General features: G+C 38.9%; 1 long non-coding RNA gene across 1 annotated transcript in view; it reads left to right on the forward strand.

Annotated features, from left to right (window-relative positions):
• The window catches only part of LOC120411629, a 36,592-nt gene extending 13,316 nt beyond the window's left edge, over positions 1-23,276 (forward strand). The window contains exons 3-4 of the long non-coding RNA XR_005604091.1: positions 11,382-11,552; positions 21,750-23,276. This is a non-coding gene — a long non-coding RNA (uncharacterized LOC120411629). The remainder of the gene's footprint in view (positions 1-11,381; positions 11,553-21,749) is intronic.
• The last annotated feature ends 205 nt before the right edge of the window (positions 23,277-23,481 follow it).

Here is a 23,481-nt window from a genome sequence, read left to right on the forward strand (position 1 = left end):
ACAGTAGTATAAAAACGGGGAGGAGGAGGAGCCGGTCCCCTAGGTAAACCAGACCTTTTCAGGCCGGGCTTGTCCGGCGGCTCAGCGAAGTTGTGGTGGCGAGGGCGCTGTTGAGGGGAGCTGGTGCCGCGCTCCGCGGGCGGCACGGCCGCCTCTCCTCTCCGGGGACTTTCTATAGACCTAGTCGTGTGAGATAAAGAGTTGCATCATCGGAAAAATGGGACTGGCAGATTGACTTGGGAGATATTTTTGGGAGCGTTAGCAGCCCTGGAATGCCAGGCACTGCCCATGCTTTTACAGGAACAACTTTTGTTCCCGAGTGCACCTACACGGATGATGTATCAGCGCTGATAAAGTGTAATACCACTATCATGCAATCATCTAATGCTTCTAGAAAACAGAGATGATTTTCTCATTACTCTGGGTAATGTGTTGATTACTACATACAGCTCCTTTTGAGTTCAAGTTCTGCTTATATTTACTTCAGAAAAATGATCAGCTGCTTGTTCAAGTGAAAAGGATTTTTTCAGTGTGGTTGTTCAAACACATGAAGTAAGCAAAGCAGTTTTCTAAACTGATGACTACTTAAACTTTTGAACTTGAAGGCTCATTTAAATATTTGGTCAGTGAGTAGGAAACGTGTATCCCTCCCCGGCTCTGAACTTTCTAACACCAAGCCTTAACCCCGAAAGTAGGTCTGTTAACTTCTTGTAGCCTTTGGAAAATCTTTTCTTTAGGTGATACTTTGTTACCTTTTGGAGGCCATTTTGTATCCTTCTGCCAAAAAGATAAATGACCACTTAGCAATGTAAACTATTGCAGTTCAGCACAACACACAGTGCATAAGAGTCCATGACAGACCAGACCTGTGATTTTTTTCCTTGTTAAATAATTGATTGTAATGGCATTCCGGTCTTGTGACATCCTTGTAACTGAGATCAGACTGAGGCAGTGAATACCAGAGTGTGAAAGGAACACTTTGCTCATCAGATTTCCACAGAATGTAGCAGAGGAATCCCCAGGTTTCCTTTCTGACTAAAGGAATTATTAAAAGATATTCTCTTTGATACTGTCTCCTTTCCCAGGGTTAATCACCATGTGAGTGAACATTTGCATGCATTGCTGAGCTACAGGTTAGAGACAAGGAAAGTGGTGGGTTGAACACATGGATAAGCCTTACCACTGGACTACCAGGAAAAGAAAATCTGTTAGAGATATGGGATTTTTCCATGGTGCAGGGTGAACACAGGTTGCCTCTTCCACTGACCTCAGGGATGACCTGAAAGTAGATGAAAAGGATGGTGGGAGTGCCTCGCTAGGATAGCTGGACTGAAGGGGGTGTTGCAGGTTCCCATCACAGCCACTGCTGACCAAATTCAGCTGGAGTCCAAAGAAGAGATTTGGGCTATCCTCCTTATTAGTAAATTCCCTGTGGGAGTCTTGGCTAGGTGGAAAGATACCATTTACACTTACTCCTGTTATTGTGGTCAGTCTTGAATTTTGGGCCTCTAGTAGTCCTTTATTAAACTTCCATCCTATTGTCATTTTAGCCTCTCTCTAAATGTTGCTAAGTAACCTCCTGTGTCAAATACTTTTTCTGCTGGGAGAGAATCTTGCATCAGTCACCTATTGTGACTGCCAGATTAGATACTGTAATGTGCTCGACATGGGACTGTGCTTTACTTCTATCTGGAAACTGCAGCTGATACAGGATTTGCCAGACTACTTGTTAAGCAGCCTCTTTTCCTTGAGCATATTAAAGCAGCCCTTAACAACTTGTAAAGTTAGTTCATTTACTGGTCCCTGGGCTGATTTTTAAGTCTGGAGATTTAGGACTTCTTTTTTTTTTACCTTTCACCTCTAAATCCTACCTGAGCGAGCAACTCTGGTGAAAAACACATTGGTCCACTTGCAAACAAGCGGTAAAGGCTGTAAGTTAAGACCTTGCCTTTGAAAGAGAGTGAGCAGTGCATTCCTGCAGCTTTAGTGAGTCATGGTTTCTGTGAGGCTCTTTTATCATGTTTTCTTGTGGGGCCAAATAAAAGCCAAATTCTGACTATCACTTGTGTAAGTAGAAATCCGGAGCAATGCCGTTTAAATAATATGTAATTAGGCTAGAGTGAATGAGAATGGAACTTGGTCCAAATTGATTATATATTTCAGGTCAGTTGACATAATGGAGCAGCCTTTTCTGTCTCAGCTTAATGCAATGGTTCTGAAGAGTTCATCACCTGCTCTTGGCTCTCTTTCCTATTTCCAGCTGATAAATCATCTTTAATGTGTTTCCTAATATTACTTTTCCATGTGGTTATAGTTATATGTGACAGCAGTGGGGGGTGGGAAGGGGAGAGCAGGCAATAATTTCACTGACACAGAAATTACTCTAAAAATGCATTAACGTGTCTTAAGTATAATTGACATACTTTGAAATATATATTGCCTATAGGCAAAATTAAATTTTGCTAACCAAAACCAGAGTTAGGCAGAACTTCTGTGCATCATTCCTGGACACATATTAAATAGTAATGATGTTTTGCCTTGATACATTTGTAAAATATTACCAAATTTCACATGTAGAAATCACATCTTATTCAGCCATGCTTTCTCAGTTAACCTTTTCTTATGTGATAGTTTATTTTTCTAGAGGAAATATTTTTTAAAACCCATAGTAGTTTGAAACAGATTATTTACTGTGTTAATACTTGTCACTTATCACATGCTCATCAGTTTCTTCTTGTTGATTTTCTGTTAACCCTGTATATTACAGTAAAAGTGGAGTATTTTCCATAAAGCTGTGGGGAACTCAGAATTTAAATTGGCTTTTCTTCTCTAAATTTTGTCCTAATTATAAATAATTGTGGCCAAAAAAATATTTTAAAAAAACCCAAAAATCTTGCCCCAAGGTTTTATCATTTGCCTAAAACCCTCTCCTGAATTACGAGACCACTCCGAGAATTTTTGAGTTTTATTTATCCAAGTAAACCTGTAGCTGCTTTAGATACCAAGGAGTTCAAAAGCAATGATTTCTTCATGGTACAGAAGGAAAATAGATCTCTACACTCTTGATAAGTATACTGGTTTCAGGGAAACTAGTCACTCACATGATGCCTTCAGTGTCAGACGCTGCACATGTAAATCCCATTCACTACCCAGGAAAATTATATGCAGCTTACAAGAGAGGAGGGAACATTCATGTCTAGTTTTTTAGTATGGGATCCTGCAGGAGATACAGAGCATTTCCCGGGTGAGATGTCCCAAACCAAACTCAAAGTTATGTTGGCTGTACCTACAGTGTAAGCAGGAGTTTATTTTTGCAAACTGATGTTTACAATTTTATGAAAGGAGTGGAAGCCTTTGGGAAATTCATGGATAATCACTAAACACAGAGGTCTGAATTTAGACAAGGTTAAATATAGGTGTAAGCTCAAAAATATATCTTTGCACCAGGCCAAATTTTCTCTGTACTAAACATTTCTGACTACATCTGTCATATTGTTTGAGTCAAAATGTATTTTCAGTATGCCTCTAAGTTAGAGGGTAAAAAGGTTAAGTTGCTGTCATGCCAATGTGTGCTGCCCCTTCCATTTTTATGAGAACATTTCACCTGGGTTCTCGTCTGTGAATATCTATGTTAGGAAGAAAAGTATGGCTTGGATATAAGAGCTAGGAGTCATTTTTTATCTCCTACTGATCTGTAATCAAGCACAGTAAATACAAACACTTGGTCTGAATCTCCTGTGACATTTGATAAGATTTTGATTGTGAGTCAAAGTAGTCAATTTTTTTCTGTGAAAGTATTGTTGCACATCTGAAATGAAGTGGATACAAAGTGTACTTCACTCTAAAAAAAAGTCAGGTTTTTGATATGGTTCATTTGAGTTTTAAGTAACATATTGACAGAATAAATTATATTGTTCTGTCTGACAAGAAATAGGGAATGGAGTGCCTCCAGTTAATAACTGGCCTCAGACATTCCAGGTTATTTTCTTCATCTGTTAAAAATTAGGCAGAAACAATGAACTGGGAAATTTCAAGTTCTAGCACAATACAAAATAAGAAAAACAAATTACTCACTTTCAGTACCGTTCAGTGCCCAGTAAGGGCAGAGGCTGTCTACTACTTTTGAAGAGGTCTTCAATATTAGCTACATAAGTGATGATTTTACAGGGAGTACAAACCTACAGAAGTAAAAGTCTGGAAGAGAAAGCTTAGAAAGAGGAATCGGGGTTTTGCTCCAGTGTTTCCTTTCCCAGAAACAGCAAATTGAATGCCAGACCTGCAGACTCCTGGGTGAAGCTGAGAAGCATATGAAAATACTGGCTTTGGACTTTAATTTAGGGTCTGAAGTATCAAGGTACTGAGAATTTTGCTGAAGAACACAAATAATTTTATTGACCTCTGTTGTACTCAAAATCCTGGGAAAGACTGCTCCCAGAGTTCTGAGTTACTAAATCCTCTTCAACTCAAATGTTCTTGTTGCTGTCATCTAGGCCTATTTAAATGCCTTACACCATATCTTTTGCAGTAGTGTTGCACTTTTGCTGGGCTTAATATACTGTAGGGTACAGGTGCCCACACAGTTCTCTCACAAACCGGCATGTTTGCCATTTTGTGACCCCTCATATTCTCAGCTCTTTCTGCTCCATCACTGCATCCTCTGGCTGTTATTTGGCCTCCCCACGTTCTCCTCTCACTCTTTCCTGCTGCATCAGTTCTTCCTCTCCACCAGCCATTCAGATTCAGATCTCAGTGTTTTCACATTTCTCTTCCATGTCCTTTGCACATGCTGAAAACAAAATTTAGAAGAGTGTAGTGACACTTGCAACTTCTATGCACATCCTTTCCTGATACTTGTCTTGCACATCCAGTCACCTATTCAGATTCAACCTGTGCATTGTTCCCTATGGATGCCTTTCCTTGCCCATTGCTTTAGCCTGACTCAGCTGCAAAGGTATGCAGCAAAAGAGCTGGTTGACTTTTTTCTCCTCTGCCATTAGCAAACCCTGGATCAGCTCTCCTAATCCCTACAAAGGTTATATCCTTTACCCTTTTCCCACAAAGCACTAGTCCTTTCTGACCTCTCACTTTCTACATTACCCTCTATGACAAGTGCCTCATCTCATTAACAGCTTTAAGCAAAAAGTCTTTTTGCCTTGAGGAAAAAAATCATCAAACCATACCTAGAGAAAAAAATTGCAGGCAACAGTATTTGAAATATTTTTCTGCTAGAAAATTGCAAATTTACTTTTCCATTCCTGCCATAGTTCCTTAAATCATTGCCACACTTCTTGTCTGCCTTTCACCTCTTTTGAAGATGCTTCGTCTTCAGTATGGCCAAAACTGACCTCTTCTGCTTCCCTCTGTACCCTGGCTCTACTTTGTCTCCTATTCTTCATTACACTGACCAACAGTGCTACCATTCCTGTGACCGTAGACCTGCTAACCTGCCGTTCTGTCCCTCCAAGAAGGCGGCCAAATCCATCTTCCTTTTGGTAGCAAAACAAGGAAAACTCTAATCTGAACTTTTATAGCCTCTTGCACTTCTTTCTTTCTGGTCTTTCTTGCTCTTAAACACATGTTGTGTCTCTTTGATACCCACAGAAAACCAGCCCTAGTCGTGCCTAATATTCCAAGTACTCAACTGTGCTCGTTCCTCCTTTCCTAATGCCTTCCCGTTGCTCTCAGCTTAGGTCCATCAGGCAGCAGTCTTGTCTCCTTGCTGTCACCAGCCTGCACCCTGTTCCTGGTTAGTAGCTTGTCTGGACACCACAATTTGTTTTTAACACAGATTAACACCCTGGAGGCACGTTTGTAAGGCGCTCATTATTATTCAACCATTTCTGCAAAAGCCACATCTGCTGCAGCAACGACTGGTGGAAACACCCTGGGCTCACAGCTGGCACAGGAGGTTTTAATACTTTTAGGAGAATGGAGAGGGACAGGAGGGAGTGCAGATGCCTACAATGAGAGCAGGCACACGTATCTTTGATTTTATAATTTTTGTTTTCCAGCTATTGTGAGTTGCCTGAATTATTTGACTGCAAGCTCTCTTGGGCAGGGATGCTCTGCCTTGAACAGCACAACCTCTGTAAGCTCCTAAAGCCAGTGGAAGCCTCTGTGTGCCACTGCAGCAACCTGACTGGCTCATACCCCCATCCACGGTGGTGTGCATTCTGGAACTTTGCTGTGTTCGCATCCATACTCCTCACCCTCTTTCCATTCTTAGTGGCATTTCTTTCTCAAGCAAGAAAGAGGTGATTAAATCCATCAGCTGTGAAGTGCTTGTATTTAAAATGTGTATGTCACATATGTTTTGGGGAACTTTCACAGTCAAAATGTTTATATTAATGTAGTGATATATTTTTCCTCAGGAAAACGGGAGGTTCAGGGCAGGCACAGACTCTTGCAGCTGTAAAGAATGATTGCTTTCCAGTTTGGCTAATGATATAATCCACTGTGGTTGCAAGTCTTGCTTTCCTCTTTGGATGATGTCAACATTTCCATGAGCTACATGTGTTGTATTCATAAGTGGTACTTAGAAGTACATGTTCTGTAATCTCCTCCTTATGCCTGACACTTTACACGTGTTTATCTACAAGGAGTGGTGACATTAACTTGCTAATTTTGCCAGTGTACTGTACCAGTGAGGCTGCGAAAGACTGAGAGGGATATTTAAACTGGCAAAGAGAGAATTATTGACATTAGCTATGAGTACTTTGTAAGACTCTGTTTTGGAATGTCATTTGTTAGAAAATCTTTGCTGCTGAAAGTCATCCATCTTTCCCAGATGGACCTGTAAGACTTACAGAAAACTCTCTTCCCAAATCCCACTCATTGCCAGTGGCCAAAAGTACTCACTGTGCTGATTTGGGCTGGGGTAGAGTTAATTTTCTTCATAATAGCTAGTATGGGGCTATGCTTTAGATTTGTGCTGGAAACAGTGTTGATAATACAGGGATATTTTCACTATTGCTGAGCAGAGCTGACGCAGCACCAAGGCCTTCCCTGCTTCCTCACATCAGTACCAGTGGGGGGGCTGGGGATGCACAAGGAGTTTGGAAAGGACACAGCTGGGATAGCTGACCCTAGCTGACCATGGGTATCCCATAGTGCGTGACATCATGGTCCACATAAAAAGCTGGGGAAAGAAGAAGAAAGGGAGGGATTTTCAGAGTGATGATGTTTGTCTTCCAAAGTCACTGTTACTCATGATGGAGCTCTGCTCTCTTGGAGATGGCTGAATATTGGCTGCCTGACAATGGGAAGCAGTGAATGAATGTCTTGTTTTGCTTTGCTTGCACACATGGCTTTTGTTTTCACTATTAAACTTTCTCTATCTCAACCCACAAGTTTTCTCCACCCTTTCTGTTCTCCACCCCATCCCACCAGTAGGAGCGAGCGAGTGGTTGTGTGGGGCTTAGTTGCCAGCTGGGATTAAACCATGACTGTCCTTTTTGGTGCCCAACATGGGACTTCAAAGGATTTGACAGATTTGGTTGGAATGTGCTAGACTGAATTTATAACTGTTACTGCTGTTTAGTTGGTAACTGACAGGCTCGTGTGCTTGCCATAGGGTTTGCTTGACATAAATGATATAGAATAAAGGCTGGATAATATGCTAGTTTTACCTGAGGTATAGTTAATTTTCTTTGTAGTAGCTACTGCAGGGCTGTGTTTTGGATTTGGCCTGGAAACAGTGTTGATAATACAGAGATAATTTTGGTATTGCTGAGCAGAGCTTACACAGAGTCCAGGTCTTTTCTGCCTCTCACCCCACTGATGAGGGGATTGGGGGTGCACAAGAAGATGGAAGAGGACACAGCTGGGATAGCTGACTCCAACTGACCAAATGGATATTCCACACCATACGGCATTATGCTGATCATATAAAGCTGGGGGAAGAAGAAGGAATGGTGGAGATGTTTGGAGTTCTGGTATTTTATCTTTCCAAGTAACTGTTATGTGTGACGGAGCCCTGCTTTCCTGAAGATGGCTGAACAGCTGCCTGCCTGTGGGAAGTAGTGAATTAATTCCTTATTTTGCTTTGCTTGTGCATACCGCGCTTGCTTACCTATTAAGCTGTCCTCATCCAAACCCCACAGGTTTTCTCACTTTTACCCTTCTGCTTCTCCCACCAATCCCTCCAGGGGGGACTGAATGAGTGACTGCATGTTGCTTGATTGTTAGTTGGGGCTAAACCGCAACACTTGCCTCTTGACGTTAGCAAACCAGATATACAGATATTATTCCCTGAGAAGTGGAGTGTACAAATGGTGTGATAAGACATAGTTTTCTTGGCTGCTGAATGGACTTCAATGCTGAAAAAAAAATGCTCAAGTGCCAGAACTCCACCTATACACTCCTGTGTATCCATGGAACTTAGCTTTTCTTTATTAACTAGACTGCATGCATGATATTCACATGGTGAAGATCCTCAGCAAGAGCTCATACTGCCCATGTAAGTGTTTTTTTAAATAATCAAGCTCTTACCTCTCAAAATTACATTCATATGGTATTGTTCAATATGTATGACTGACTACTATAGAAAGAGCAACAACGGGGTACAATGCACTAATTTTATCCCACTTTGACTTTGAAAATATAATCGGTACTTACCAAAATTGTAAATACTACAGAATCATGCTAGTAGGATTATACAGAAATGGAAGTGCTAATACATAAGAAAAATAGCTTTGCTATTCCTAACTGACTCCTATTATCACCATTATCAGAGAAGATACACCTTTGGCCATGAAAGTGTGCTGGAGCATAAATGAATATATGTACATACAAGAGAGACAAGATTTAAGGTGGTGATTCTTTTTATCTTACAACAAACTTTGTTCTTTTGAGTGGCGCTGTTAGAGTAAGTTAGACTGTCTTATGTCCAGTGGCCAAGTCTCATCTAGCTAACGAAATTGTAGCCTGATAAAATACACATAACTACCCATTTTACACAATATTTCTGCGCATTAGGCAAAAAATACAACCGCCCTTGATGCATTATGTATTTATAATCTTACCTCTAAGGGCCTATTGTAAACAAGTTGTTAGATTAACAAGCACAGCAGATGAACTATCATTATAGAGTAATCATTCAATCAATCGCTCAATCAGAATCATCACAGACTTGGGGTTTTTCCATATGAAAGACAATGCCTGAAGTTAGAGGGTTTTTTTCTCAGGTTATGCTATAGAACCTATTTTTGCGTATCACTGTTCCGAATGTTAAATTGCCTATCATGAGAAACTGCAAAAAGAACAACACAGTGATTTGGACACTTTTTTGGGGGAAGAAGGACTACACAGCTGCGTTTGATTTCAACTGTGTTGAACATGGCATAAACACCATTGCCCAATCACCAGTGACAGTCTTGATAATTTCTACTGTGTCCCTTTCCATGAAGTTTTCATTGGGTGCATTTCAGACTACTGCAGCCTGCTTCTGCCAGCCTGAAATTTTGTGCAGCCTCCCTGTGCTGAAGGTGTTGTGTCAGCACCGTGTCAGAGCATCTGAAGCCAGAACCTCCCCTCAGGAGTCCTATCAAATGTAATTGCTCACAGTCAAATCTTCCTGGACTCTGCAGGGATTCATCTCATCCTCATCAAGATGACACTGTGTCGACTTTGGGACTGTCACAGCATGTAGATGAATGGCAGCCCCCCAAGGAAAACAAGGAAAAAGATAAGTCCTCTACCTACCTTGCAGAGGGCACCTTTGCAAATGAAAGCAAGTGAACACTGACCTCATCCCTCTTTCGTAGCCCGTTACACATCTGGTCAGCAAGGTGGTTGTAGCCAGCCCCTCACTGCCTGACGAAATTATGCTCTGCTTGAGCCTGACACCTTATCACAGCAGGAATGGATCTTAATGTCTCGTTATTCCCAATGAACAAAGGCCCAAATCTAGTCACTGCCCTTTCTATAAATACCTGCTGAAGTGCAATTTAGTTAGTCTGTAACTTGTCTGGGTTGACAGACTCCCTTATCCAAAGAAGATAATGTTTGTGAAATGCACTCCAGTCCTGGCAAGAACTTCATACTCACTGAAATAATGGTAGCAGTGGAAGTGGTGATAGAAGAATGTAAGAACTGATTCCTTAGCAAGATGGGTAAGAAGAGACAGGTGAAATGATTGTATAGAGAAATGCAGACAGCTTCAGAGCTGTGCAAGTCAAGAGAATCAAGTAAGAATGAAAGTTCTCAATTCACATAGTTGAGTTCAAGGTCTTTGGTTACTGATGGAAAATGATCTTGCATTTGTTATGGATCAAGGTCAGAACTGCATACCTGAGACATGTTTAGGGGAGACGGAAGGATTTGTTTTGGTGTAAGTAATACAACGTAAGAGTGCAGTGGGCATGAAAGGCTTCTGCTGGCATTGATGGGTGGATTAAGTTTTTGGCTTTCATCTCATTTAAAATGGAGCTGGTTAGCAGCTCAAAAACACAGTCTGCTAGAAGATGCTGATTAAGTACGTAAGTCCTGGAACAGTACTAAGCTGAGACATATCTGCCAGACAGCATCTGTTTTGATGGTTCATGCTCAGTGTTTAATAGAACACTGAGTCGTCCAAAATGCCTTGAGGTAAAATAAATTGTTGCCAGAAGCTTGCTCTCTTGCTGGTTTAGTACATCTTAACAGAGATCTTTTGTCCTCAACTGCAAGGTGATTCCTAAGCACGTCTTCCAAGGTTTTGTTTACAAATGACAAGCAGTAATTTACACAATAAGTGTTTACATTATTTGCAACAATAGAGACCACTGGCAATAGAATTGCCATGTGGAAACTAACTGGTTATATCATAAAGGCACAATTTGTTCAATAGGCAAATTAAAGCATCTATGCCCTCTGCAAAATCCTGATGAGTGGATTTATTTGGGTTGGTGGACATCTGGTTAATCCTAGCTGTCTTCACTTGGACGCCGATGTGAATTCCTCACATTGTGAGGAAATTTCTTGTTAGCTGTTAGCCAAAACCAATGAGATTTGACTGAGCTTTCTGTACCCATGGATGGCAGCCAGGATGTTGTTTGGAGAATGCATGCAAAGTGTTTCCTGAGCACTTCTCAGCTGTTGTCTGCTCCTCATGCTCTGGGTACAGGCAAAAACTCTACATCACAATTCATAGGGAAGTTTCATGCCTTTCTGAAGGGAGAAGGCAAATGAGTATTTTCACCTTGATACAGGCTCTTCAAAGCCACTGCTTACTACTTGCTTAAAAAGAGAAGTATTTGTGTCTATTCCAGTAGTAAGTCAGTAGTATTGGAAGCATCTGTCTGTCTTCTTTGGGGATGGAATGTGAAAGGAGAAGTGTTGAAAGTGAGCAGAACACCTCAATCACTTTGATTCCTCAGTATTCCCTTAACTTTGTCTTTCAGGATGATGACCCAGACGTAGCCTAGGCAGGGAATTTTTTCCTGTGCACCCATCTCCTTGCTGCTGATGAGGATCCCATGGAACACAGCTGTTTTCATTACTGAGGCTCGTGAGGTACTGCTGGGTGGAGGTGCATGGATTTTTGTTTCTTTCTCTTCAACATCTAGCAAAAGGTAATCTTGTACCAATAACTTTTCCTTTCTTGAGATAGTTTACAAGGATGGGATAAGCAAAGGTTCTATGTTTGTTCAAAATCTATGCAAGCCCATTAGAAAAAGAAAAATTAAGTGAAAAGCTTTCAATGTGCTGATCTATCTTTAGCATATGACTTTACTTCAGGTATCTAAAGAATGTGGCTGAAGTTCTCTTCATGTCTGGAGATGAGTGATAAATGTGATGTAAGAACCATAAACTGGGGGAAGCAATAGGAAGTGGTGACTGCTGTTATATGATTCCACTTGACTGAATGCATTTTTTTATTACTCACATTTGTGAAATTATTACTCACAAGGTTGAAAATGTGAACTATTTTTCTGTCATTCAGTAAAAAGCCCATAGCAGTATTTGCATTAAATTTACTGATGCAACAATTTTCTAAGAAATATTGGTAGAGATCTCTGCCAAATATGGAGTTGAGATTGATGGTCTGATGGAATCAATCCAATTTGTTATCTAAGCAATCACAAACACTTGCAAAATTTCTCCTTGCTACTTATTGGTTAATGTTAATGAAAAATCACTAATTATGGCATGTTCCAGGGAGGCAGAATGTTGTAAATATAGTCTGCATATATTTAATAGCCAGCAGTCCTGGACACACAATTTGCGCAGAAATCCTGGGATTTTTTTGTTCCAATTAACTTATGATCTTTAAATCAGTGCTCTCCAGGCCAAGTGAAATAGACATTAGTCCATAAATTTCTGAATGTTTAGGATTTGAAAGCACTCAACACTTTTTAGAGTGTGCTCAGCCGTTAGTTGAATGGGATTACTGAGGTAGGAAAAGTCATGTCTTCTTTATTTTTTGGTTCTTAGGGGATACCATTTTCTCCAGAAACCGCATTGCAGTTCACCAAAACTGGGGATTGAGGCAGGTCATTCAGTAACTTAAATTAAGAATTATTTGATCTATTCTGTCCTTTCAGGGCATGCAACCCAGGTAAATATTGAATTTTTAAGGTACTCCTGAGCACCCCCTGCCAAGAACTGATTGTCAGAGGTTCTCAGTACACACCAAGATCATATCTCATGTTTATAGAAAAAAAAGGATGGTACTTGAGACGTGTCACACATGAATATGGAACGTAATAAGTCGCTGATTCGCAGTGGAGTTCATTTGCACTTAAATACATAAAACAAAAACAACAAAAAATCCCTTGACAAATATTTATCATTTCTGTAGAGTAAAATAAATAATTGTATGCACAGCAGAATCTGTTTATATGAGCAATTACATTTCCCTTACTGGGCTTATAAATACATAAATATATGTATGTGTGTGTATATATATATATATATATATGTATATTTATATATAAAGAAAAGTCTTTTCAAATATACATTGTATTATCTTGGAATTATTGGCCAGGTAGAATGTTAGAGTAGAATACAAAATCATCTTCTTGTCTGAATTACTGTCACCATGGAACAAATTGGAAAAAATGTTATTTTGTGTCAACCAGTTGCACCCCACTGCACACATGGCTGTCTCTTAAAGCCATCAAGATAATATCTGAGCATGTAATCATAGCTGGAACAGTAAGGAATCCTCTTTTTCTGCAACAACCACACAGCACATTGAGCCCACAAAGACATGACCAACACTGTCACTCTCAGCCAAAGTTAGAAACTAGATTTCTGCCTTATGGCCTTTGAGATATCGTTTTTTTTTTTCCCCCCCAAATGTGCAGGCAGGAAATTTTGAAGACAACCCTAGCATACTAAGTGACTTGCATAGCTAAGGCTGAAACTGCAAGCTTTGCAAGTCACTAGAAATTTCAAGGCAGAAACAAAGTAGGCTTAAATTTTGTTTAAGAAGTATTTCTAGGTCTATACAACTGTCCACCACCTGTTCTTTTTCCAAGTCTTCTTCCTATGATATGGATTACGAATGTAATCATTCTTACTGTTTTTTCAATACTAAGAAGTTTTAATTGCTTCAACTAATCTGACTATATGTATTTTATTCAGCATTTGTTGTATAACTCTTAAAACATACCAGCTATATATATATATACACATTATATATATATATATATATTAAATTGTGTTTCTAACTAAAACTCTGCTTCAAGGAAAGCAAAGTAGATTTCTTTTACAGATCTTAGCTTGCAAGATGCTGAATGCTCCAAGCACCCTAAAATATGCAATGGATGCTCAGCACCACACAGGAAGTGCACAACTCTTGACAGCATCCATTTATTTACCGTTCCATCAGCAACTTTCTGTTACCCCTAATCAGCAAAACTACTGTGTATTTTGGTTTGGAATTTTTTTCTAGTTTAAGAAATTTACCATTTTGGTCAGGTTTTGTTGGGGGAAAAACAAAGGAAACACAGCTGATAAATATAAGTTGCCTTTGGTTTCACTATGTTTTCTTTCTTATGGTTCTAACTTTAATGTAAAGTTCTGTTGTTTAGTTCTGCTTTTGAAAGCAAACCAAACATATTCTACACTGCAAGAAGTCTGTGGGTACCTACATGGAACAAACACATTTGTTCTCTAAGTGGTCATTTTCCATAAAAGCACATTAAAGCACAATTTATCCAGTTAGCAAAAACACTGTAATATTTCTGTATTTAGCATTATGTTCATGGATGGATGACTATTCTGCAACAGAATGTAGTATTTACTGTACTTGCAATTTTCTACACTTCCTGGCTACCAATAACTAAGAAAGATGAACTGTGAACAAGTCTAATAGATCCTGGCCTATTAGGACACTGTAGTTTTATTTCAGAATAAAGTGGCTGGAAGCACAGAGAAAGAGCATCACTTTGTCAGTTTAAGTGAGCTTTGCAGACCAGAATGTCGACCTTGTTTGTTCTGGGCATTTATGAAGCTGGATGAATTATTTGCCACTTCTGTTTAAATATGACTTGTTAAATTGATTCAGAGCAGTATTTTCAAAACCTCATTGCTAGGAACATTGCTGTCTAGACAAAAGGAGAGAAGAAAGTAGTTGCACTGTCTCAGGAACAAGACAGGGATCAGAGAATGGTTTGACTTTTGGTGCACAGTTTGTATTTCTAGGAACAAAATTACCCACTAACAAAAGCAGTTGCCTTCAGTGGTCCACTACAGCCTAACAATAGTGTTGAAATTATTTGGCCATTAACATAGACAGAAAAAATTGTGACTTGAAATTTACACCAAGATACAGACAAGATTCACAGCACCTTTAACATGCTGAATGTACATCCTATAGACTAAAACTAGTGTTTGGTGAAATTTCTGACACATCCGAATGACTATAATTCGTAGACTCAGCCTACAAATTAGCACCTCAACCACTTATGAGATGAGCAGACCACAGCAGTGTGGACACAATGCATTCAAGCACTGCTATTGTAGGCAGAACTCCAAAGTCCAGCTTCCTTCAGGGAAAATTGCACAAAATTTTTCCTACTCCATTTGTGATGGTATATTGCTTGGATTTGATCAGTGTATCTGAGTTGTAAGTAACTTTTGTCTTGCCTTTAATGACTATGTGTGTTTTTAGTTCCAAACAAAGGGGGTTAAAATTATGTGGTTTGATATATTCTGGGATCTCTTCCCACAGATATCGAGAAACTGAACATTGTAGATCAAAGGAAGGAAGCCAGGGGATTAGGAAAGATCCATAGTGGTGCCCACCCCCAGTTTTCCTAGCAGCTTGTTTCTGAGATGCAGATATTTTGAGCACTAGAAGGGACTCCCCAACATGTAGAGAGGGCAGTACCTTGCAAAGCTAGTGAATTATGCATAGTTTTTAAGAGGACTTCATCTGCATTGTGTCTTCATGAAAAATACTATGGTTTTCCACAATTTTTTTCTTTTGTGATGCAATTATACATTTTTTAGTATTTCATCATGTTTTTCACCACTGTTACAGGAAAAATGGACCAGGCTGGTTGGGCAAGATTGTATAACCTTGTACAAAAAGCAGAACTGAAGGTCATATGAAGTAGTGCTACCAAAAGCAACTCACTGAGCAATAGTCAGTAATAATTTAATTAGCTGCTTATAGCAGTCATAGCATGAAAAGCCAGCTGTGTAACTGCAGCCTTCACAATTTGCAGCAGAAAAGTAACACCAAAACAAACCCAAATATATTCTTCAGGTTTCTCAAGTCTAAGGGCATTTATTTGCCTTTAGTAACATGAATAGTAAACTCCACAGAGGAGTTTACTAATGAGTACATACACTTGTTATATTACATATGTTTATGATGTTGGATTTTAAAATAAATAGAGATGTGGATGTAATGAAGGCTTTTTGCTGATGTGGAAATGGAAATCACAAAATACCTTTGAGTTTTCACCACATGGAAGTGTTTTTGCAAGGTTTTTGAACATAGATGTGTTCCCCTAAAGTGGGAAAGTGGGGAAGTAATTGATCATCTTTGTAAGAACTAAACATGGCAGTAATATTCCTCATAGTCAAAGCAGAAATGGAAGCCCAGAGGGGACATGCACTGTGGCAGTGCCTCATGGCAATTCCTGGGCAGCCTGAGGTTCCTTCCTGTCTTCAATTCTTAATGGAAGAGCCTAAGAGGATTGTCGTGAGGTATGCTGCTGCTCTGGGATATAAGACAATAACAACATCTTCTAAAAGAGAGGGAGTTCAGGTTTTTTTTTAATTCCCCCCAAAACTACCAGCTTGGTTTCTCCTTATTGACAACAGCAGCCTTGTGTGAGCTCCAACCCAGGTCCAAACAGGCTTTGTGCTAAACGTGCAACTTGGTTTGCTCTTCTCCTTCGGATACTTCTCAGTGGTAAAAATAATGTTGCCCCTCACAATCCCTCGGACACCTCTGGGAGTACTGGGAGCTGGAACCATCACTGCCAACCATGAGAGATTCATGAGTGCACAGCTCATTTTTGGAACTAATTAATTATGTCATGAAAGGGAGATTTATTCTTCCCCCCTCCTTCCAGCCCCCATCTTCCCCAATCCTTGCTAATCTTGCTTTCTGGATAACAGGGGGAAAATGAGGAAGGTGTTTAGCAGTCTCAGTTGTCCCTGTGATTCAAATCACAGAATGAAGCCAGACAGCAAAACAAGTGCAGATCAGGCAAAGACTGCCTGCTCCGCTTATGTTTTCTCTGCAAGAATCAGTTTCAAATATTAGGTGGATTTTTTTTTTCCTGTTGCAATTAACTAAGAAAAATGTTTCAAAGCTGTATAATTAAAGGCCAGCATTTTATTCGGTTTTAAAATAGCCTTTATGAAATCTACTCCTGCCACTGGTAATTACAATGTACATCTTAATACACCTCTGCTAGGCCTGAGCTGGAGATAACAGTCCTGTGTGTATTGCATTTGGCTTGTGCATAGAAGGTAAAATCCTTTATCTTATCTCAATCTCCAAACAACCAGCCTCTCTTCCAATTCAGCCCTAATCTTCTTAGTAAATAATACTGATATTTTTCACCACAACAAAAATGGAGCTGCCAGATTCAGACTGATAACACCTCTCATTTACACACCATTCTCTGTCAAAATCTGCCTGATTTTTCTTAATCTCTTTAACTCATCAAAAAATACTTTTTTACATTCAGCCATGGTAAGTTCCTTGCTACCAAATAATATTATTATAAATAAATCCGTTGAATACAGCTGCCCCTTTGGGTAATTATTGGAAATCCCCTCTTTCCTGGCTTGTTTCATTGAAAGATGACAAATTATTTTTTTACTTTAATTTTGCTGTAAAATTTGCTATTCTAACAAAATTACCTAAAAGGATTGTTTAACTGAGATCATGCCTAAAAGGTGCTTTTTTTTTTTTTTTGACACAGGATGTCATTTCAGTTCACTTCTCTTGAGAATGCTGTCTTTGCACTGCCATCCTTTCCTTTACAATGGCTTATCTTTAAAACAAGGGAAATGATAACCTAAGTCTTTGGGGTTTTCATAGCGTATTAATAATCTCTGTATGATTTCTTAAATTGTGAAAAAAACACTGCTGAGAGAATGGCAGGAAAAAGAGCTGGATATCTGGACTTCTGCTTACAGTGATTAAATGGAAAGAATATACTTAAATATGACTAGCTAGTTTCAGCAGCAACCTAACCTCTAAGTGACACAGACATTGGGGGCACCTGTCCTAACATGGCAAAAGATCCAGGTAAATAAATATTAACTCAATCATTTTACACCAAACCTGCTTTCACCCACTGCTGTGCAACAGACTACAGGATACACCACACCAGCAATTTTGGATTTCCTATATCAGAGAAAGCAATCTGAAAATCTATAGCAGAATAAGGGCCAGAATTTCCAGATATTACAGCTGGCAGGATATAGGTATTTGTCTTCTGTAGAGCCTGTGGACCTGAAATGCTAGCTCCTTCTTCCACTAGAATTTGGTGGGATATATTTAAAAGCATGGCAAGAGGGGTTTTGTTCCACTAACTTTATGGAGGATTTTCCAGGGGAATTTTTACACCACTCTTTCTAATTTAATAAAGGTTGCAAAAGTGTTTTTCAGAAGCGAGGCTGCACATGTTCATTATGAAGTAATAAGATCCCATTTCAAGGCTTCAGACATTGCTGATATGCTTCCAAAGTGCTAATTGGGCTGTTTTAATAGGAAATCACTGACAACTTCACTATCCAGGTCGGCATTATGGAAAAGATTAATCAGATTATTTAGATAACCTGTCGTCTTTGTATCACTCTGAGAGAGGTGAGAGCTTGTAATACCAGTGAGTACCTGATACCTTGTAAGGCTGGTGTGGAATGAGGTGTGTAGTTAGTAAGAGATGGGAGACATTGGTCTTGGCCAATAGATGACCACTGGCAGGGTTCCAAAACAGGTCCCTGACTGTAGTGTACCACTGCTGTTGCTCTTGTTACTCATTTGATCACAAAGGTGTGCTAGAGTGCCAGAGTTCCTTAGGAGGAGGCAAACAAAAGATCCCTGCCTGATAGGCTCACATTAATGTCTAAATGTTTTTTATATGTATAAAAAATTTTTATATATGTTTTATATATATATATATATATATATATATATGTATATAAATGTTTATATATATACCTATATATATCACGGACAAGTTCCCTGGAAGATGTGAGTAGCTCCCTGCCATCTGACCAGTTTTTAGTGCTGACTCCTGATAATATCCATCACACAGGAGACACAAAGGGTCAGAGTCTTACTATAGACTTGAAGAAGAAAGCTTACATCCTGAATGTGAGTTAAGGTACATGTGTTTTTTCTATAATGACAGCCTCAGTATTTATAGGTACCCCTGAGTACTTGTTGGTTTAGTCTTCATTTTCTCTTTCATTTTGGTTAGCCCTCTCTGCACCTGGTCCTGTTTTGATTTGTCTTGCCTGAAACTGTTTAGCAGGACTATATTAACACTTACAGAGGTCTCAGCAGAGATTTTCATAATGGAGCTAGTCTTCCTCTATACACCTAAAGTACCTCTTGACGCATTCCTTGTGTGTCCTTTTTTACTGCGGTATCTCACTGCTTGCTCTCAGCTGTAGTGTGACAGACAGCTAACCTGGGGTCCCCCTCTAGCTCAGTCTTTTCTAACTGATTCCTAATTTTTGTTATTAGTTTCCAAATGCATTATCTTCATTTGGGGGTAAGTGACAAGCTTCATTATCTTCAAAATACTGCTTCTCACCCTTTTCTATTATACCTGTCCTTACAGCCTTTTTCTGCATGATATCCTTCTCTCCTGTGTATTGATAGTGCCAACCTATGCAGTATCGCCACATTCCAAATATTTGTGTCATGATCTTAATTGAAATAAGGAGGAGATCAGACACAAGACTGATCCATAAAGAATTCCACTGCTAACTGGTAACCCTCACGCTACTTTTCCTTTCAACGCTATCTTTTGCTGTCGTTCCTTGGGACAGTCTTTACCTATCTTTCAATTCCTCTACTAATCCCTATCTTCTCCAGCTTAACAAATGATTTCCCATGTGGCACCATACCATACGTATTACTGAAGTCTAGATAGATGACATTGACTCCTTTTCCTTTGTCTAGAAAATCAGCTATCTTATCAAAGGAAGCTATTAAGCTGGTCTGCCTAGATCTCTTTTCTTTTATTATATATCCTACTGCACTATATCCAATAGTGCACTATATCCAATAGTTCCTTCACCTCCATGCCTTTATTTATCTGTTCCTTCAAGACCTGTTCTAAAATGTGGCAAACTTTAAAGGTTAGGTTAATGAACCAATACCGGCCAAAACATTCTTTTATTTTCTTTCATTTACTGTACTTTCTGTTCTCTGGTCATATGGCACTATCTTTTTATGCATCATGGGTTTTTTCCCACTTTTGGCTTGAAAGACAAACTTCTCAAGTTTTTGACTTCAAGATATTCAAGGTCTAATTCTAATTCAAGTCTCTCAGTTGTTCATCATTCCACATGATCTAAAAACCCCATTGCATTAGCTCTCTCTTATTACTACGGAACATTTGTTCTCTAGTAATAAGTAAAATATTAGTTGCAACTCTTTCCAAAGGCCTGTCATTTAATTCAAACTGCTCAGCTCATTACCCGTTTTTGTTTTTCATAACCAGATTTTCATTTGGCCCATAACAGTTTTGATGATGGGTGTTAGTGTTTTGCATTGAGATAAAGAGGTATTTTTTTTGCTTCATCCTTCATAACTGATATCAAATGGATCCAGATAACTTCAGAAGAGAGATACAGGAGTAGTGGGGGGTCTGACTGTGAAGGAAAGGGAGCCTAGGATAGATAAGGGATGTTTTGTTAAGGAAAACTAAATAAAAATTGAAGCTGGGGAGAACATTTTCAAGTTGATGCTTACTTCACGCAATTGTTTAAGACTATCCAAAGTGGGGCAGGAATATAATTTAATTACTATTAGAATTATAAATTAATTATTAATTAGAATAATCCGTTCATGTGGACATTCATTTTTACAGCAGGCAAAAAGAAAGATACAATGAAATAGATGACCAAAAATCAGGACTAACCTTGATGTCTCAAATCACCTTGTTTCTTATTCTGACTTGAAAATTCCACATAAACTATCCAAATTCAAATATATGTTTGACTATATGCTCTTAGCTCACTCAGCGTTCACAGTTTCTTTCCATTTGAATGTCTGCAGAAGGCTGGCCAAAAGGCAGAACAGACAGCACTCCTTGGATAAACTTACATTTACAAATGTTCCTTCTTATTTTAAATTTTTTTCAGCTACTCAATTTGCCTAATTTTATTGTTCTCCTACTCCCCAGTAAGCTGTTAGTAAAAAACTATGGCTCCAGCTTCTGCTCAACTATGAGTACAGCTTCCCTGTATCCTGTCAGGGAGATATACTTCAAAAGCAAAATGGTTGCAGTACTCTATGCTTTTTTTAAGCATCTCAGGACTTCCAAAATTAATGGGCCTGTATCTGATACATGCCTGTTTTAATTGTGTATGTGGAACTATTCTTCCATGTATGGCTGGTGAGTTGATTTATAGAATACTTTTAGCAATTTTTGTTTCGCCCTTAATGTGAAAAAATTAAAGCACATTTGCGGTACTGACAGAAATGTGGGTGTTCAAAAGTTCATTTCTTGGCCAATATTTAGGGACCAAATGCTGTTCCCGTTTTCACTGGCCCCCTATTTTTAGAGATTCTTCCAGATGTCAAAGAAAACAAGTGAGCATGCAGCTTTTGCATACACTTTCCAAACTTTGAAGTGTCTGCTGCATCCCCACTGAGCAGAAAACATTCAAGTTCAAGTGGGATATAGGATTGTTATTTAAATCTTACAGTCAAATTAGACCCTAGCGACATAATTGCATAGCATTATTGTCTCAGTCGCCACGAAGTTAAGTGTTCTCATATCAAATATGATGTGTTTCAGCTTACCACCTACTGTACAAGTATTCATCTCTTTGTTAAAAGATACCAGGCAAAGTGGTGCTTTGTTTATTTTTACATGTGTCAGTTATTTTTAGTGGCAGTGTGTGACACTACTGCCTTTTCCTGCGAGTCACAGGAACATGAAGTTCTACCTAACGTTCTTAACCAGGTTAACGATGAGAGAGCCTCCAGGCTTTTCCTAAGATCAGGATGGCATTTTTCGTTGTCTCTTGCTTTTGAAGAAGGCTATTTTTGCTGTGAAGTTCTGCTCTTTTCTTTTTTACTGTGAAGTGCTGCTCTTTTCTCTCAGGAGAAGTGGGTGTTCTGAGTGCGAGTTTTGGTGATGGCCCAAAAGCGCAAATGTTGATGAGAAAGCAGAGCCACATCACTGTGAGCTTGGCAGGCTGGGAGCACCAGCCCTGATTTGGAAGGCTGCTGCCATCCAGAGTGATCTGGGACAGAGGGACATCAATGAGCCAAGAGGGATGCCAAAAACTGGTGAGAAGGATTTGTAAGAAACTACCTCCTTGAGAAGTCATGTTTCTGCTGAAACCAAATTACATGGCAAAAATTCACCCTGATTTCACCTAAATTTTCTTTTCAGAAAGAAAGAAAGATAGGAAAAAAGTCAAAATAATCCATTTTGACATTGTTGGGTGTTCATTTTTCACTTGAAATTATTATTTGCTTTTGTATTTTATTTTCTCTAATACAATGGATTATTTATTACCTCATAAACGTAAACATTAACTTCAAGATGGGATAGTATGAATGACCTTGAGTGTTTTTCAAATAGTTCCTTGTGAGAAATTTTGAAATATCTGTATTTTAGACCTGGCACAGAATGAAACTCTTGTCACCAAAGCTCCTTCTGCATAGCCTCAGGATAAGTTTCGGAAGCTGATTTGGGAAGTAAGGATTGAATTTGGATATGTCGCTCTGGCTAGCTCAGAAACACTTGTGTTTCTGAACATGGTTTGTTACATATTCTGTGATTTCTAAGAAGTCTTGATCTGTGGTCCATTAAAGTAACCAGAAACCTTTTCCCTGGCTGGAGCTTGGACCATAGATGCAAAACTTTTGAACACTTCAGTAGCATCACTATCAATACTTGTCTGTTTCTTTAGTAGGGTGATAGGTGATAGGCATTTGTAGGTAGGCATTACTGGAAGATGACTTAAGATGACTACTCTTCTGATCTTAACATTAATGACAAATAAAATCCAGACTTCCTAGTCTCCCTGAGCCATTAAAACAGTATGCAGTTGTGGCTGAAGTACTCCTTCTCTTTTTTTTTTTTTTTTTTTTTTTTTGCAGTGATTTAGTGAAGATGCATTTTGCATTAGGACTTTCTTTCACACCTGTATAAATTATGCTGTTGGGTAGCCAATGTTTTTAAAACAGCATAGCTGTCAATTGCTTATGTAATGGCACATTTTGTAATGCTATCAGATGACATATAACTTGTTAAATTACATTGACAAAATATTGGAGAGAATTACACTATAATTAAATGACAATAATAATGAGACCAATATTAGCTGCTGCCATCAATTATGTAAGAATTATATAATTTTTATAAAAACCTTGCCTAGTGGTTGAAAACATATTTCATTAAAAATTCTGCTGATGCTTTTAGCATTTATAAAGATGTTAACCTTTGAATTCACATTCAGATGTTTATACCATACCCAGAGGAGAATGTCTACATGCAAGAAGTTTGCTAAAGCTCTGTGAGGTTCCTTTAAAGAACTTTTAATTAATTACTTAAATATTGTGCATTTTTGATCACTCTTTTTGTTTGTTTTATATCTGGGTGATTAACAAGTTGTTAAAAAAATTCAGGCCTGATAATCTAATAAAATTGCATTTCCATGGAAGTTTTTTGTTGACTATTGAATACTGTTTGGTGCTGTTGTCTCTTGGTGAGGGTACATCTCTTCAACATGGTCCAATTAATGCAGTTTTCAAACAGCAACTCTAGCACTAACACTCACATATTTTCACCTCTGAAATATCAGCACCTACTTATTTAACACTGC

Source organism: Corvus cornix, chromosome 3 (assembly GCF_000738735.6).
Source record: "Corvus cornix cornix isolate S_Up_H32 chromosome 3, ASM73873v5, whole genome shotgun sequence".
NCBI lineage: Eukaryota > Metazoa > Chordata > Aves > Passeriformes > Corvidae > Corvus > Corvus cornix.